This window comes from Lepisma saccharinum, chromosome 25 (genome assembly GCF_977018435.1).
Source record: "Lepisma saccharinum chromosome 25, izLepSacc3.1, whole genome shotgun sequence".
NCBI lineage: Eukaryota > Metazoa > Arthropoda > Insecta > Zygentoma > Lepismatidae > Lepisma > Lepisma saccharinum.
This window is the reverse complement of record NC_139253.1, coordinates 9,579,438-9,598,453: the sequence shown is the minus strand read 5'-3', so window position 1 is coordinate 9,598,453 and position 19,016 is coordinate 9,579,438. Positions and strand designations below refer to the sequence as shown.

General features: G+C 39.5%; 1 protein-coding gene across 1 annotated transcript in view; it reads left to right on the top strand.

Moving 5' to 3' along the window:
* The first annotated feature begins 728 nt into the window (after positions 1 to 728).
* LOC145978658 (uncharacterized) overlaps positions 729 to 19,016 on the top strand; it is a 41,585-nt gene continuing 23,297 nt past the window's right edge. Inside the window, exon 1 of the mRNA XM_083111420.1 lies at positions 729 to 888. The gene's annotated coding sequence lies outside the window, so the exon portion shown is untranslated. The remainder of the gene's footprint in view (positions 889 to 19,016) is intronic.

The following is a 19,016-nucleotide window of genomic DNA, read 5'->3' as shown; positions in this document are numbered from 1 at the left end:
TACGCACAATAAAACAAGAATGCAAAACAATAATAACTATGAAATCTGATTGGTTTATATTAACATAAAGCAAAAACTAAATAAAAACTTGCACATAATAAAACATTCAACTACTTCATAATTTATTAACATCTTTAACCAGTTAGTAAAGGAAGTAGCTAAGTATTTTGCTACTTTATAAAATCTGATATATACAAGTATATAAAAGTGACAATTTTTGTGTAATTAATAATAATATATTTTTAATTTAGTAATGTATTTGTACTTTTAATAACATTATAAATATGTATATCGTATATGGGGGAAGGGGAGGGGGTTTGTAGATTAGTATATTTCTCCCCCCCCCCACCAGTCTAAGATGATTTCGCACCCTGACCTACAGTTTAAGGTGGAATTCGAACCATTATGTGCCTCCACCGGGTATCGAACTCGGGACCCCATGGTTGTAAGGCGACGACGTTACCAATACGCCACCAGGGAGGATCCCTTCCCGTCACCCACCCAGACTGTGACTGCAAGATATAGGGGGAATGGGGTAAACTCGTAAAAAAAAATGCCAGACGAAGGAGTAGAGTGCACGTAAGAAGTTGAAACGGACATATTTCTGCAAGGAAATTTTTTCTTTTTTTGCACGTTTAGACAAGAGAGGCGCTGTAACCAAAGTTTGCAACATTCAATCACGCTGGAGGCAGAATTCCAAGGCAGCGCTACAGCGGTTGTCTGCGAAAACACCTTGGCAAGTGAGGTGAATTGTCGCCAGTGTTTTGTTCTGCCGGTATGTGTGCTTGTGCTTCGTGGCGCGCCTGACATTATTGTCTGCGAGTGTTTGAGTGGAGTACAAAGACTTCTGGCAACCAGTTAGCGCACAGCGGTGCATCCAAGAAGCAGGTAAATATTACTTTAATACACGTGAGTAATCAGGTGTTATGATTTTATGTCCGAAGTGAATGAATTGAAAGAGAACGGCCCAGTTCTTGTCAGGCACTCGGCTTGTGTTTTCGCCGTTTTGCTGCAGAATACCTTCTCCAAAGATGTGGATTCTCAAACCGGTGCCAGCAAGCAAGCACTTCGTCGCTGAAGTTGTGGTATGTAGTCGTAGCAATGCGAAGAATCAAACTGTGAAGTGAATATAATTCGATCTCTAGAGAGTTTGTTGTGTTACAGCGCATATACATTTTATGTTTCAGCATGTGAATTCCCGTTTAGTGGATAAGATAACAGTGTCTTGTCAGTTTCAAAATTCCCCTAATAACGTAGTCAGTGCCGGCCCTAGGTATGTTCTGTGCGGAGCGTGGGGCATACAATATACACGGGGGCTATAACCAAAATTTTCAGAGAACTGAAAAAAAATCAGATTCTTTTATCTTTAGTCCAGTCCTGTATGGTCACAATGTTTCATATTATTACCTAAGAGCAAAAAGCAGAACATGTTTAAGGTTAAAACGAAAAATTATGGGCGGCTATTAAAAGTTTCTAGCGTTTCCTTTTCATTTCCGATGTACCATTGGTGCGACGTTTATTAGGATTTACAATTACGAAATGGTTATGTTCAATCTATCAAAGTAACAATTTTTAATCATATAAAATAACGCCCTCTACCATAATTCTCTTTTGTTTACTCTTCACTGAATTTTCACATTATAATGAATTGATATTGATTCATATAAAATTATATTTTCACTTCATCATTTCACTCTATAGGTAAACGAACAGTACGCATTAATTATTTTTCATTGAAATGTTTGAACACGATTTTTATGTATAGTTCTTTGTTTAGAATATGATTTCAGTAATTTTGGATATTTTAAGTGTGTCAAAACAATCCATCAAACTAAGAAAAGTCAAATTAGTTAAACTCATAATAAACCGTATCATTTTTATTTTTTTTTTTATTTTTTTTTATCTGGGGCCGGCCTGCCCTTGGACGAGTGCCCGCGAGTTGGCCCTCCCTAGGCCCGGCTCTGAATGTAGTAGTACCTTCTAATGAATGGATTTGTGTTTCGATTCCAATGACGGGTGTTTGTACAAGCACGAGCATGGACGTTCGCAGGATTTTTCCAGGGAGGGGCATGCAAGGTACTTTTTTTCAGGAGGGAAAGGAGGCATATTTTTCCCCATAATAGTGATGCCCCCTCAAGAAACACTATTTCAGTCTGAAATTATCATGTTCCTTCAACGTATTTATAATAATTAACATAGATTACTGTGGCTGAAATGAAATTATGTGTGAAATAAATAATTTTCAGGTGGACATTCATTTTCCAGAGGGGCCGCCCCCCCCCCCTCTTTACGGACGTCCATGAGGACGAGGAAAGAGTTTATCACAACTTCATACAGAGTTTTCCATCTCAGAAATATTTAGAGCCAAAAATACCATTAATTGGTGACAAATTTTACGGCTGTTCAGAAAATTGAAAGGGTGCGTGTCGGGAGCAGAGGTTTAAGTTCGTATTTAGGGGGTTGTAAGAAGTATAAATCTAGAGGCATAATGGCCATAAATTGGGAAACATTTTGGGGGATGTTGGGCGTGTGTAGATTAACCGCTGGCGTTTCAAAAAGGTAAAACTATCTGTGCCATTAAGGCAGGGATTTATCCAGAATTTTTCACCTGAGAAGGGGGAGGAGGCGTGTAAGTCCATATTTAGAGCCAAAATTACAACAAAGTGGGCCTTTGTGACAGAGGAAATTTTGGGTGGCTGTTAGGAGGGTGTTGGAGGTGTTATTAAGGCACATGACAGGAGGCAGGGTTCCAATACATTCTCGATCTCGTCCTCACATTGGAGGTGATGCGATCAGCACAAAACTCCGGCCGCCTTTACCCCTCCCCCCTTCTCCCTCCCAAGGCTGACACCAGGCACGTATCCAGAGTGGGAGCTTAGGGGGCTCGAGCCCCCCCCGAAAGTTTTAGGTTTACACTAGATAAAATGAGGTTTTTGGTTTCTTGTGGTGTGAAATAAAATAATGTTACAATCATTTAAGGAGAGAAATAATTATCGAGGCAAGACGGAGAATGTTCCGTAACCCTGTTATTGATAATAGCACGTATCCAAGATGGGGCACAGGGGGCTCTACCCTCTCCCAAGGAAATTTTTCAGTTTACGTTAGATAAAATTAGGTTTTTGGCTTCTTAAGTAATGTGAAAATAATGTAAGGAGAGAAATAATTATCGAGGCAAGACGGAGCATGTTTTATACCCTTGTTATTGTTAATACCACGTATCCAAGATGGGGATAAGGTGCCTCGTGACCCCCCCCCCCCCTTTAGGAAATTTTTCAATTTACACTAGATAAAATTAGATATTTGGCGTCTTGAATAATGTCAAGATAATAAATTTATAAATCTGAGAGAAATAATTATCGAGACAAGACTGAGAGTGTTCTATAACACTGTTATTGTCAATAGCATGTATCCAAGGTGGGAATCAGGAAGCTCGAGCCCCGTTCAGGATTTTTTTCTGTTTACACTAGATAAAATTAGGATTTTGGCTTCTTGAATAATGTGATGATAATTTGGGAGAAATAATTATCGAGACAAGACGGAGAATGTTCTATAACCCTATTATTGTTAATAGCACGTATCCAAGCTGGGGTTGAGGTGGCTCGAGACCCCCCAGGAATTTTTTTATTTTACACTAGATAAAATTAGGTTTTTGGCTTTTTGAATAATGTGACGATGATTTAAGGAGATAGACAATTATCGAGTAAAGACGAAGAATGTTCTATAACCCTGTTGTTGATAATATTGCACGTAAACTTTTCTTGCGCTTTCGATGTTGTCGCAGCGCACTTGAGCACTATGTAGAGACTTGTCTGTCAGCATTTGGAAGCTACACAAGAAAGATAGCACCACATGTAGGGCGATTCAATTTCTAATGTCTGGAAGGCGGGAGAGAATGAGAGAAGGAGTCAACTACTGGCAATATTAATGAATCGTTTTATCTGCGGAACGTTCTAGAATATAATGAGGATATCAATACCCGGATTCAATTTTTCGGTTGATCTGTACAAAGAATCGGTTAATGAGATTTCAGAGGTAAGTGTGACAATTCATACAGTCGATTGGTGATCAGATCAGTCAGCGTCCTCTGGTTGCTTTATAAGATATAGTGATTCGAAAATGAAGACATTGACGACAGCAGAACTTTCGGGGGCTCAGTGTAATGCTAGTTCGGTTCGAGGGCCGAAGAGATCAAAGCCTCTCTCTCCCTCTCTCTCTAAAGTGATTATTTCAGCAATACCGGATATTGGAGTGGTTTATTAAAACAGAAATAAACTGCATAGATCAACTGAAAATCAAAGTTTTGAGTGATGATTTAGTTTTGCCAGAACAAAATTTCGTATATGCAGTCCGAGAATTTCATGGCATAAAAAATACTTTTGTTTAAGCCTACTGGGTTCGAAACACATTCAAACACTTAACTACCATAAAGAGACTGTAGAAAATTTTATGAATGACGAGAAGATAAAGCAAGATGTTGCATATGTAGACATTTTAGGTGGAAATTGCAGGCTCTACCAGGACCCAAATCAGGGCTCTAGCAACTGAGCCATCCTTGACTTCAACAGATTTTTCGATAAAATGTCTGCATAGTACATGCCATGTGTATATCAAATCGTAAGGTGTTGCCTGTATAGTGAACAAACACACAAAATATAGGAGAGAGAAGAAAACTGAGGAGCATTATCACCGGTTGAGGATATTTTTTTTCTGTGGTCAACAAGAGCTACTACTTCGAGGTGACCATGACAGTGGCCTAATAAGGGAGATTTCACACCGTGTCGCCTGAACGTTAGGTTTGTGCGGCCTTTTGTGTGAAACGTTGCTGTTGATTGGCCCATTCAAATCGACATGTATCACGTGTCCCTTCGGTTTGAAACCTTAAGTCTTGAAAATCCAAGTCACAAGGATGGAAAATTAGGGCCTTGTTAAGGTTAGGTGTGAAGGCAGGGAGACGACAGCATTCTAAAGGATCATATCCAAACCTGCAGGAAGAACGCATCTTACTTCAATCTCCAATATGATGATAAAAACTTCTGGTGAGTTGATTTTAAAAAATGTGTCTGAGATAAAGAGAGGCGTGCCCAGGATTTTCGGAAGGAAGAGGGGTTACGCATACTATTTTTGGTGGTCAGTCCTGATTTTGCCATTTTTTTCCTGACTTTGACATTCCTCTTTTTTTCTTTTTTTTAAAAAAAAGGAATACTGGGTCAAATGGGGTTATTACCTCACCAACCCTCCCTTGGGCATGTCACTGGAGATAAATGAGTAAGCATTTGATCATACTGGGAGACGAAACATTAGATGTGTTGGGAACGGAAGGGTTTTCACTGTGCATTAATTGTTTCATGATCCACCTGTATTCGAGAAGACTTCCTTTGTTTCGTGCAGATATATGACAAGACAGCGGAAGCTGTGACAGGCATTTTTGAACACTTGTGAGTGCTAAGGCCTGAATCTGAACAATTTGGTGGGTTTCGGCTTTTATAAGAGCTGAAAACATGGGAGGACAAGACACGTTAGTGGTGTTAGGCTCGAATCAGAGAGAAATATTCGAGAGATGTCTGCGTCCAGTTCGCAGCCCACAATTTGAATCTCGCGTTGTCGAGTGGATTGTCCATCCCATGTATGTGTAACAGCTTCGTAAAAACACTCAGACACACCATAGATGTTTTTATGCCTGATGAGAAGAAATGGACAAAAACACATACTGAGATGGTTCCGGCACACAATGTTAATGCATGGAAACAGAGGAGTCGAGTGGTAAAAAATGTTCCGATTTCACGTTCTGATTAAAATGATAGCCTTACAGTGGCAACGATTTAAGTGATAGTTGCTCCCCATTTTTTTTGCCTCACTCAACATTATGGCCTCTTAATGTTAAGCCTTGGCTACCAAGAGAAAGGAAACTTTCCTTGCAACGCCTTCCGCACCCCCCCCCCCCCCCCCCATCGTTTTGGAACCCAATTGCCACCACTGGTCTTGAACATACAATTGTGAGGTTCTTACTATACCCCTTAAAAAATGGTGTTGAGCCCCCCCCCCGAAAGGAATTCCTGGATACGTGCCTGGCTGACACCACGTATTATACCCATGGTTTAGGCTAGGCTACTATTTGTAAGATAGGAATTCGGAGCTTGCGAAAGCCCTTGTTCTCGCAAGTTGCTGTTTTCTAAACTTGCGTGTTAAAAATGTTCTACACGTACGTACAGTCACGGACACTGCCGGCTTGTAACGATTCCATTGAAAGTCAATGTATTCATTACAAGCCGGCAGTGTCCATGACTGTACAAGCCATGAAGGTAAAGCGACGTAATAATAAGGCACAAGCCTAGTACTTGAAGTGTATCAAAGTTGGACTTATCCGGGATTCGGAAAAATATTTTGGTATCTGGAAATGATATATTCTCGCTACCCCACTCGGTATATTCAAGTGGTGTTCCTGCAGTGATTTATCTACATACTCACAAAGGCCCAATTTATGGGAATTTACCCTTACACCCCCCTACAGGTTGAAAATTTTGAATAAACCTCTTCATTTCTGTATATACATATTCCTGAGTTCCCAAATTTGAACGTTCTGGATGAATTCACATGTTATTTTTTGCCTTAAAATAGAATATAATTTAAAAAAAAATATTTTTCTAAAATAGTAATGTTAGATGAAAAAAAAAGAATTGGGGGCAGATCAAGTGTAAAGTGTTCAGTAAAGCTTAATAAAGTGACTTTTCAATAATAGGATTGTAACGCACTTGCAATTGAAGAGTTTATGACATGATCTGGAGGGACGCGGCATTAACATTGGGGAGGGGGCACTCCTGCCCCTCCAAAATCAGTAGCATCTCCAGCAAAAAGCGAGTGGGAGTGGAGAGAATGTTTTGTCGGCGTGATTATGTTTCAACGGTAATATCCCGTGTATTTTTGATCAAAATTATTTAAATAAATTGGCTTGTTTTGGCAGCTGAAAATTTCCATGAATTTTGTATTGAGGAATCATAATGAAATTTGCTCCTGCTGGTTGTTGGACGAACGTGTATTAATCTATGTTTTTTACTTGTCGGGAAACCACCTCGATGGTCGATCGTGTTTAATGTGGAATTGAAGACTTTGCTACCGACGGTCGCAAGCTGGGGTCTGGCGTGGGTATCAATCAAATGGTCATTCGTCTTCATCGTCGGGATTAGCCTAAATAGGCAGAAAAGCGAGGTAAAATAAGAAGTATACTTGTCGAGAAATCAAGAAGAATCTATGAATGTCATCCTGCACCTGTCTGAATTTCTCCCAAAAGCTTAAATACAAACTGTTTCCTAACTGTTCTGCGAGAGGTGCAAGTTGTCCACCTACGCTTGGCTAACTCCTAGACTACTATTAAGTTCTGATTAGCTATTTGTAGGGACGTCAAGTTTTCGTTTTATTTTTCCCTAAATTTCGATGTTATTTTTTACTGCAATTCGGTGTTATTTTTCGTGGTTTATGGCAAAATTCGGTGTTATTAATTTAAAATCACTGTTTTTTTTTACATGCACTTTTACTGTTCCTTCTATGCTTAAGAGTTTCACATTGTGTTGGTTCTGGAAAATTGAGACCAAAACAATGCCAAACAATTCCTCTGCGGCGTCAAAATACCGTTTTGTGTACACACACACATACACTCCCCCTCCCCTCCCTCGAAACACAACGTGCTGCTTCTCCCTGAAAATTTTCCCGTTCCTACGAATTTTCCCTTCAGGGAAGAAACTCCCAACCGAGCGAATTTTATTTCAGGACGAGGTTATATGTCTGCGCCAACCTGCAATAAATGAAGCGTGACAATCTCTTTTCAATCGAACTATCACTAGCTAGACTACAAATAACAGAATAGCACTTCAGGTAGTTCTTTTTGAACAGAAGAAGTGTTATCCCCAGATAATATTGCATATTTCGCGTTCAAGTGTAACATTCAGTGTTATCTTGGAAAATGGCATAATTCGCTTTATTTCGCGATTCCAAAACACCCAAAACTTGCCTCCTTTACCTACCCAAATACAGTTTAAACAATTTATTTCGCTTTCTTCAACTTTTCAGTGTTATCGTTAAAACGAAAACTTTACGTCCCTAGCTATTTGAGCATAGTGTGAACGGAAAAGGTTCCACACCCAAATTCTGTTGACACAACCAAATAGAGAAACCAAATTTTATTTTATTAATGTTTAGAGGATAATCACAAGGTGCCGACCTCCGTGGCGTAGTTGTTAGCTACAACGCTAGGGGTCCCGGGTTCGAATCGCGGCCTGGCCATGGTTGTTCTTTGCGAGTGCCCCTTCATCAATTTCATTATACCATCATCACTCGTCCTCACCCCACACCTCTACGCGACGTCATATAATGATCTCTCTCTCTCTGACGGACACACGTTCTTTTCAATCGTAATGCGGTCTATAAACTGCGGAAACTGTGTATTTTATCGGTTCCGGAGAACAACTTAAAATCACTACCGTTGAGAAACGAACGTAAATGATTCACGTAAGTTAGCAATCTGACATGAATTTAGACAACACACATTATAATATAATGGAACACAGTTAGCGATCGACTTGTGCGTGTTGAAACACATCTGCACCTGATGCGGTGCACGCTTTGCTGCGCAATATGATGTCATGGAGTTCGTGATTTCATCCGCCTGAGGCCATACAGGCGTATTATTACGGAACAGAGCAGAACAAAAAGTTCTTGTACACCGAAACCAAGGCCAATGAAAAGCAATCACAACAGGACTACAGAAAAGACAGAGAAAAAAGGCAAGGAAAGAAAGCCAACTGCGCACAGTTCCTATATAGGAAATACATTTTCGAGGACCTTGAAAACGAAATACGAATTATTTCCGATTGCCTTGTCTTTATATGTAATTACCGTAAAGTAATGTCACTTTACATGTTTTTAAGTAATTCGTTTGTGAATCTTGCAGAGGTTGAGTATTTTTGGATTCAGTATTAGCGTTGTTGGATTGCGCGAATGCGTACTCTTTGGAGAGAAAAAATAGATGGAAATCTTTGTTTGTCCTCGACGAATGATATAGTGCGGTTGGAAAGCAAGAAAAAATTGAAGAATATTTCACTTCCGGTGGAGAACGTGCCCTTGGGGGGGGGGGGGGGTGGACACTACATTAATTCCCGAACCTAAAACGCCCCAGACCCCAAGTTTTTAAGCCCTCGTTTGTCTTCAAAATGGCGGTCATAACGAAGATTGTATTCCTGAACCCTGTTAGTTCATTGCAGTTATTTATCATCCATGACATCTTATTTTCACCTTGCAGTACGGTACAGAGCAGTTTATAACTGTATTATGATAATAAGAAATAAAAAAGACCCACTTTATCAAATAATATTAATATGGAGGCCAATATGGCCGCGAGAAGTCTAAAAATAACCCTTTCAGCTATGTGATCATGTTTGGGATCAAACCTTATGACTTGGAGGTGCCAGAACTCAACGGTAGCATCCAAAATAGTGTCAGACTAAGCCCATGAAATAAAAATAGTTCAATTTTTGACAATCTATATATATACAGGATGTTTCAAAAGTCTGACACCATAGGACAACTGCGTTATTAGTGCAGATGGCGATAAATGGAAAGAGGGGAAAGTTGTTGTTAATATGAGGTTTTCAATATAATGTGCTTGAATTTTCAACGTAGTGCCTATATCGACATGTTCACTTTCTGCAAGTTGCTTTCTTTCGTGCAACACAGCAGGATGCAGCAACATCATTTGACCGATCTTTCGTTATGTTACTAAAAGAAAAATCGAAAATCGTACCACCAAATTGTAAGCTTGAGGGGGGTGGGGGTGGGGGGCTTGAAGTTACATTTTAAATATCACGTAATATTACTGGTAAGAAAAAGGTCATGAATTATCAAGTTTGTTTGTTTAGGTATTGTGTAACAATAAGGCATCGACTGGTTGAGCAACTGAATCTTTCTAGTGGAAACTGTACTACACTACACTACGTTTACAAAAACTACGTAGCTATAAAGGTATGAGATGAGAGAAGTTTCCTATCCATTGCCATCTGTGAGCAAGTAACTTAATTCTGAATTTCGGAGGAGACACATAATGTCAACTTGCCCGGGCCCCTCTGGCTGAGACAATACGCCACTGCTTATCGCAGACGTCGTCATATAATATGTTACTGGGAACCAAATTTGTTTCATAAATCCATTTTTTAAATAAGCGACACTATCTGCTGAATTTCTGGAATTATATAAAATTTCAGGAGCACAGAGAGAACATAGCGGAGCCCCTACAGCTCACTCCGCCCCGCCTCCGCATTGCGGGGGCGGCCGCTACGCCACTGTGCACTAGGCACTAAATTCTATTCTCGACCCGGGCGCAGTGGGATGGGGATTGCCTCATCGTCCCTTCCACTCAGGGTGCGAAATCCCGGGGGGGGGGGGGAGTTTTGGTTTTAACAACAATGAACAAACATAAACAATTTGTTTGGGATTCGAATATACTTGACTGAAATAATATGGAAAACATACAAAAAGAAAAAACGGACAACAAAGAGCCTCATCTCTTAGGACACTGAACCCAGCAATCCCCAGAACACAGAAATTAGACCGACGTGTTATTTCTTCTCCATTTCTCATCGTCTTTCGTTAGCAACCACGAAGTATATAATTATATTAATAAAACACGTAATAGAATTTAGGCCTATATGTGAATTTTATACAGGAAACTATTATCTTCTTAATTTTTGCCCCTCCTCCCTTACGCAAATCATTGTTCATAGCATCAGTAGTACATTAAAATCTTAAATTTGCAATTTTATTTTGAATGAAAGACAGTCGATATAATATATTGTATATTTTATAATATAATTTGATTATTTAATAATTGACATTATATTTAATGACATTATATATACGTGTGTCTGTGTATATATATTGTGTGTCGGTCTTTCTGCTCCTTCCCCCCACCAATCTGCAATGATTTCGCACCCTGCTTCCACCCCACCCCCTTCCAATCCACCCATAAGTTAATTTTGTTTCTCAGTTGTCGAAAGTGTCATAAGTCGTAGAAACCAAAGGCTTCAGAGAATACATTTGTTCCTACGAGAATGAAGAGCGAGGAATTGAAAGCTCCCGGCGATTGGGTCAGGGAGTGGCGTCGTTGGGCGGGAAAGCGTTTTGCGCAAGAAGTGAAACTGAATGGATCAAGCAGCCGTTTCCCAACCTCGCGGGTGCTCAGAATGTTTTTGACATGCAAAACGAGGACATGTGTGATGCGGCATGGCTGTTGTCTCATTAGAATCGGCCACAATGCATGATGCAGAGAAAACACGTATTGGTCCAAGGCCAGGTTTTCTTTCCGTATCAATAGATGGCATTGCATCTCGGCAGAATCAATAGGGAAATCGTCTTCCTCTTAGAATAAGGCATAACCCTTGTGTGTTCTTAGTAAGTGCACTTGTAAACTACTCACTACCTTGACATTCAGAAATTCCTAGAACTCGTGGATTCGTGTAGATTTGCTGTGAAGAATTGATCCTAATCAATGCCGTAGCAATATATCCGTAAGATAAAGTCGTGTAAATAATATACAACACAGTGACTCTCCCCCTCCCTCCTTCATCACACCGACCTTTCCTTGTTGAGTAATGAGCATAGACATACGTAATGAGTTCTCATGCTCTTGCTGCCTGGAGCAGGGGTGCCCACAGGGAGGTTTCATGACGCGCCTGCGTCATGGGAATTTTTGGAGGGGAGAAAATTTTATACCAGTTCTATATATCTTCACACAAAAATGGGGGGATCGTATCGTCTGAATGACTTATTTATTTTTAGTTTTGGTTATTATGTTTAGTTTTTCTACTTACCTGTGGGTGATCGCGGCGATAGGGTTGAAATGAAACACCACCTCTCATGCCTTTAGAATCTGTTTGGATGGAATGGGGGGCGTTATATTTGCATTAATACAAGGTTGGTCGAGCAGACAAACTGCAGAATAAGGTTGACTAACAAGGGCAGTGAGCGTAAAGTATCTAAAGTAAACATATATTACTTAAATATGTCTGTATTATACAGCGACACACACAGGGGGGCAGGTGGTAATTCCCCCCCCCCCAATCTTCGACGGAAGTCAATTCTAGGGTAGCAAGGGGGGGACAAACAGTGACGGCCAAGGGCACCTGCAGGGGGGGCACAGAGGAGCAATTACCCCTTCGATTTCAAATTTTATGCAAATAAAAATTCATTTTGTAAAGTTTTCTTGTTTGCTTCGCTCGCATTATCTGCTTTTCTCGTTTTCGTCAAGTTAAAAAAGTTGTAAAAGATAGAATGCCATGGCGTGCAGTGAAATTATTTGCGCCCTATTAAATCAATATTGTTTTCAATTGAAAAAATTGGATATAAAAATTTTATTGCTCGCTTCGCTCGCATTCTACTTGTTTTCTGTAATGTATTTAAATAATATGTGTTGTATATTTGTATTGAATAAGCTTTCAATACGTACACAATTTAGTGTTAGCTTGTTGCATATGTATTTTCTATTTTATGTCGCTCCATGTTGCATATGTGTAAAACATGTTGTACATGAAAGTTACACATGTATCTTCGGAATGCATTTATCATTCATTTTCTGCCATTCAAAAATACAGTTTGTGTGCTTGATTTTCATTATTTAGCTAATGTGAAATTGACGGTGTTGAAAAATATTTCAAATCTTTTGTTCCAAACTAATGCTTTAGTATAAACTTCTACCCCCATTTTGCGTAATTTATGAGGATAATCAGGTCTTTGATACTACTACTACTACTACTGGTAGTATTAGTAGTAATAATAATAGTAATAAAGCCAGTATTAATGTTATTATTATTATTGGTACGTTTATCCTTGTACTTGTTCCCCCCCAGACAAAAATTCCTGGTTGCACCTCTGGTATTATAATTTTCCGCAAATTTTGTCTGACAAAAATAATTTGGTTAATTGATTCGGCATAAACGGCGGGAATGTTCTACCTTTTGGGGGGGGAGTGCGTCATTGGCCTTGGGGGAGGGATGGGCACTCCTGGCCTGGAGAATGATGACATTGGATGGCTTATACTTATACTGATTACTGAAGCCTTCTCAGGGTAAGGCTGAATAAAATTCGAACACAGAAGTCCCTTTGTTTTCTCTTTTACTTCGTTACAACGACGTAACTGGAGTACAGGATATGCGTAAAGCGAAATATTCGCAGTCTTTGAGCCCGTTGGGACATCTAGCACGTTCCGGTTTGAATATCATACCCTTATGATTTCATCACAATGGCATTACCTTTCCAATGACGTTATTCAATTGTCATCAAACAAATGGAAATTCCTAAATATGAAATTTCTCAAATATTTTAGTATTTTACATTTCTTTAAATGTTATGCAAATGTATTACTATGGTGTAACACTTGATTCACCTCTTCTGTTTTACATTTTAACAACAGTTGCCATTGTTTTCCTAGTCCACCATACATCTTTATTTATCCATCTTGCGACAGCAGCATGAAGGAGCTGTCACTTTGCTGCCAAAGCACCATCAGGTTCCACTCAGAGTTCTCCCGGCACTCCTCCCAGCGTGCTCACCGCGTCAGGAAAAGAGAACAGAACAGTATACAACAGTACAAGCTCAAAAATATGAGGACGTACATTACATATTTCATCTTAGAAGCGAAAATATGTCGCGGATTGCAGAGTGAGCAGTCTACTCCACGTATTCTCCCCCTCGTCTTGTTTTCATGTGTCCATGAATTCGCCACCGAAGGTTGTGGGTTTGAGTTCCGATCTGGGTGTTTTGTGTTCCATCTAATCACCCTTCGCTCATATCGCCGCGATTAATCTAAAGAGGCAAAGAAGCGAAATATTCGCCTTCTTAAATTGGACCATATAGTTTCCTTAACACTTCTTTTTAAATAGCTTCCTATCAACTGATGATTTTGCCAGGGACCATGCTTGTGATCATTGCCTGGATTTGTAGGCACTCAAAAAGGCACTAAAATGTGAAAAGTGCGCTGTGCGCAGGATAATATGCACTAATAATAACAATTCATATAATATGTAGGCATTCACTTTCAATATTGTGAATAATGAAAGGCTTGAAATTAAAACACTTTCATCCAAAATTTAATACTTCCGTAACACAACCGCTGTGACTTCATAATGCATGTAAATGATTGTAGATAATAATTGGAAATTTAAATTTAACAGAAGCAGTATTATACTATATTAATCATTTTCAAAACAGAATTATCTGTTCTAACCTCAAATAATAATAATAACGCTTTATAGTGTCTAACAACAGTTGCTCTGCATGATAGAGCAGTAACTTCAATTAATTCCTGTCTACACAAATCTAACTCCTTCAAAAACTTCCTATCGAGGCGCGGGAGGATGAAACCATGTAGCAATTTAAGTTAAGAGATTACTGTGATTTTGATGTCATTCTGCAGGTATTAAATAAACACGTACGTACAATAAACGTGTTCTTTAATAAATATCCACGCTTATGTAATCATAAATATGGTTTTTGTAAAACCGTTTCTATGATCGAGCGCGTTGAACGGTCCACTCACGAACGATACCGAAATTCCAGGTTCGAATCCCGACCTAGGCTTGACTGTACCTTTGTGAATTTAAAAACAAAACCATTAGCCTTTCGCAGTTGAAACATTTTCTTCCCTTCTTTTGAAACATTTTAGGCATTAAATCACCGAAATGGGCACCAACAGTCGAAGTAGGCATTTATAGGCATATATAGAATTTACGTATATTGCTGGTATTACCATGAGACCTACTTTTGTACTGAAAGCATACGCATTATTGAGGGCAATAACCGGGTTCAAGTGATCAGTATGAGGCTACTGATCTCTAAGGTTCTGATATATTTTACGCTTAGTGAACCAAGATACAAGACACACTGACAAATAATCCCAAGACACGAAAAATGCGAATGTATATTTGAGATTAAGAAACGCACGATAAAGAAGGTTTTATGAATCATACACACAGTCGCGCTCTCACGCGCCATTAGCTCGTGTTACCACCTGTAAAGACTAATTCACAGCGTGTGTTGCAGCTGGTGCGAGCTATTGCATTGTATGCAGATAAACATCAAGTTGCGGGAAAGTTGCAATGGAATGTTCATTCCACGCCACGAAGTTATGTAAACAAAAGCACTTGACTCGAGAATGGTACCTTTCCTATATGTTAAGTGTAGGGTTGTTTTGCTCATGAATATATTGGTCGTAGCTGTACAACTCATAATGTAAGGTCCCACAACGTCAATATAGAAGCTACGTTATGTGGTATGGCTTTATCAAATGCACTATATCCCTACACGCAAGAATCCTGCACAGCTGCGATTCGAACAACCAATAAGATTTTTCAGAATCCACGAGTATTTCTTTATATTTACTTCATTCTTGCTGCGGACAGAGAATAATTGAAATGTCAATTTTTGTGTTTTTTCATCGTCGCGATTAGCCAAACGTTGCAGACGATACCAAAATATTAGTCTTGAAACCAACCTTGTCAATGAAGTATTAATCAGCACTCATTATGATAAATTGATAATAAATTAAATAAAGCGTTTACTTATACCTCTCAATTCTGAGAATTTTGATCTGACCTTCATCAAAATTCTACCAATTGTCTTTGAGGGAAAGGGAGATCCATCTCCAGAAAACATTACCCTCCTCCCTCCCAAAGAAATCCGTGATGGCCAAGGAGCACCCTCTGCCTGATTTGAGATGGAATGTCCATCTTATTTTTTGCTGTCTTTTCATGCATTTTGCTATTTTGTAGGGGGGGGACTTCGTCAGAATGAGTAATGAGTCTGACCAAGGGTGCCCGCAGAGGGAAACAGGGGACACTTGCCCTTCTGAGATATCTGGAAAAATTTCATATAATTTGAATAGTGAATTTGCAATTGTATAGTAAAAACCTTATCTAGGGTGCCACGAAAGACAGCAGATTAAGTGGTTTCTGATATACGTGCATTCTGAAAAAGCACAAAAAGACAAAGAACTGTATATTATGTGGAAAGGGAAGTAAGTCGAATTCAGTTTACATTTAAATTGTCGATTCAAAGTTGGGCTTTACAACAACGTCACGGTATTTTCAATTCAATTTCAATTTTATGATTTGTAAAACAATAATAATAATAATAAAATGTAAAATGTGAGCTTTTATGACTGAAGGCCAAGATATGAAATCTTACTCTGCCCCTTGTGCTCGAAGTGAAAATTCCTAGCTGAGGAAAGGGGTGCTCTGTCCAATTTAGGAAAACGTGAACGGGTACTCGCATGAACAACATGGAGAATATTAAGTAAGTGGTGGGACTGCTATGCAAATTGTCCTAGTGGGGGATGCTTTATTAGAATTTTATTAACTGGGGTGTAGCATCATCCCACGTTGCCCCACTTAGAGCACTGCTGTTGCCCCCTGAGAAAAATTCCTGTGGCGGCCTTGTTCCTGACCCCACCAATCTTCTGAGCACGTCGCTGGCATAGGCGTGCGCACGGGGGTCAAGCGGGCAATTTCTCCCCTAATCATGGACGTACGCAGATTTTTTTTCATGGAGGTACAAGCAACTTATTTTTCCATGGGGTATACTACCCCGATAATAGTGTTGCCTCCTCAAGAAACACCACTTGAATTTGAAATTATCGCATTAATGTAAATTACTATGAATGAAATCAAATTATACGTATGAAATATATACTTTTAGGTTGAAATTCGATTTCTAAAGGAGAGGTGTGGCAATCCTTGACCCCCCCCCCTTCCAGACGCCCATGTCCCTACATTATTATACTTTCACCTATAAATTTAGTGTAGAGGAATCTTATCGCCGTTATTAAACGCAAATCAAGTATTGATTTGAAAAGCTGATTAAAGTTCAAAGCAACTGCGGGGGAAGGGGGTGCAGTGGCGCAACCACAGGGGGCAAATGGGCATTGCCCCGCCCCAACCTTGGACGGGAATCAATTCTAGGGGGCATGGAGGGGTGGGGGCAAACATTGAGGTAAAGAAAGCAAGACTAGTAGAATCTAAGAGCAGCAGGACAAAAGGAAAAAATTGCAAAAGAGAATGCCATGGCGCCCCATGATTCTTTTTTGTTCCATATTAAATCAATATTATTTTCAATTTGCAAAAGCTTGGATCTAAAAACTTTCTTACTCGCTTCGCTCGCAGTTTTATTACTTTCTGTGTAAAGTATTGTGAATTACCAGAGAGAAAAGTTATAACTACTAAGTACTTCAGACTCTTGCTGCTGAACAGTTTTGTCTTAAATGCATGAACACAACTGTTTGGAAAGGAGCGTGGCACATTTCAGAGACAATTTATTTAGGTATTCGTTACGGTGCCTCTATGTTGCTGCATTATATATATCCATCAATGCGATGAAACTAAAACCGTGAGATAAAATTATTTTTTCTTTCCCGACTGAACTTTCATCAAGGCTTTTGCCCCCCCCCCCCTCCTAATCAGATGGTCTGCGCACGCCTATGGTCGCTGGTTGTAGTCTCAAGAACCCCGAAGAATTCTTCGCATGCCGCTCCTTCGAATAGAAGGGGCTTCTGCCTGTTATCATACCTGGGCGTCGCTTTTCACGCTTTGTTCTAACGAGGTGAAAGGACTCCAGGCAGACTCGCTCTTACTTGGCACTGCATGTGTAATTGCTGAAACGACAATCCGTACTCGCTCGAGTACGTGGAACAAATGTTTGCGAAGTGTGCATCTTGTTACTTCATGTTTCATTGAGTGCTAATATGCATAAAGTTTTTGGAGAGTGGGAAAGGTTAAAACACTCGTATCGAGGAGAGAGAATATGCAGTTCTGCTTACCGCGTTGTAGAAAAACACCTGAGTTACGTGTAACTTATGCATTTACGCCAGAAGGTGCATTAAAATCAGATTAGATCCTTCATCAAAGTGGTTACACTTTTTAAAATAAAAAGTTGTGCTGGAAAAGGTTTTGAGAGACATTTTCGAAAAGAACTCGATGAAATTTCAGACTGGCTTTGCGGGTGTGATGTGGTGAATAAATTTTACTGTTGGACATGTTTATTATTCTAGACCAAAAAAGGTGTTGGGAATTATCAAGGGATGCGGATTTGAATCATCTCAATACTGCAGTGAGAAAACACAGCGAGTCTGAATTGCATCTTTAAATTTAGTAGTTTCGTTGCCACCCCTACTATAATTGACGTTCTATTGGATACTCAACGAAAAGCTGAAATAGAACTACACAATGAAAAAGTAAAAGAGAACAGGGAAATATTAAAGAGGTTGATTAACGCCGTCTGCTATTTAGCAAAGCAAGAACTGCCATTCCGAGGCCATGAGGAAAATGCAGCATCTCTAAATAAGGGCAATTACATGGAATTCCTTATTGCAAGTGCCGAGTTTGATCCCTCATTAAAATAACATTTATTAAATTCTAGTTTTTCGCGGTACTTCGGCAGGCATTCAAAATGCTTTAATAAATTCAGTTTCGGATGTTTCTTGGCCTCACAGAAAAAAAGTCATTGAAAGATTTCTTGCATTTCATGACATGAGCGCCGATAAAACTGCAGGAGCTCTTTTTAGTCACGTGACTGAAATAATGGATAAATATAAGTGTGGGGATAAATTAATTGCCCAGACATACGATGGGTATTCTGTAATGAGTGGTCATTTGAATGGCCTTTAAAGTAAAGTTTTGGAAAATTATCCGAAAGCTTTTTATACGCATTGTTATGTTCATGTAATGAACTTGGTGCTGCAACAATCGTTAGAATGTAACAAAGAGCTTAAGGTGTTATTTTGTGGTCTTAAATCACTTAAATCTCTTTCTCCAAAGAGGTTACACGAACTTTCTGCTTTCATGTCCAGAAAGCTCCCGTCATTAGCTCCTACCAGATGAAATTTTACCTCTAGGCTAGTGTGGACAGTCAACGACAACAGAGAAGCACTGCTTATGTTTTTTGAACATGTTAGTGAAAGTAGAGACTTCGATCATTTGACTGCAATG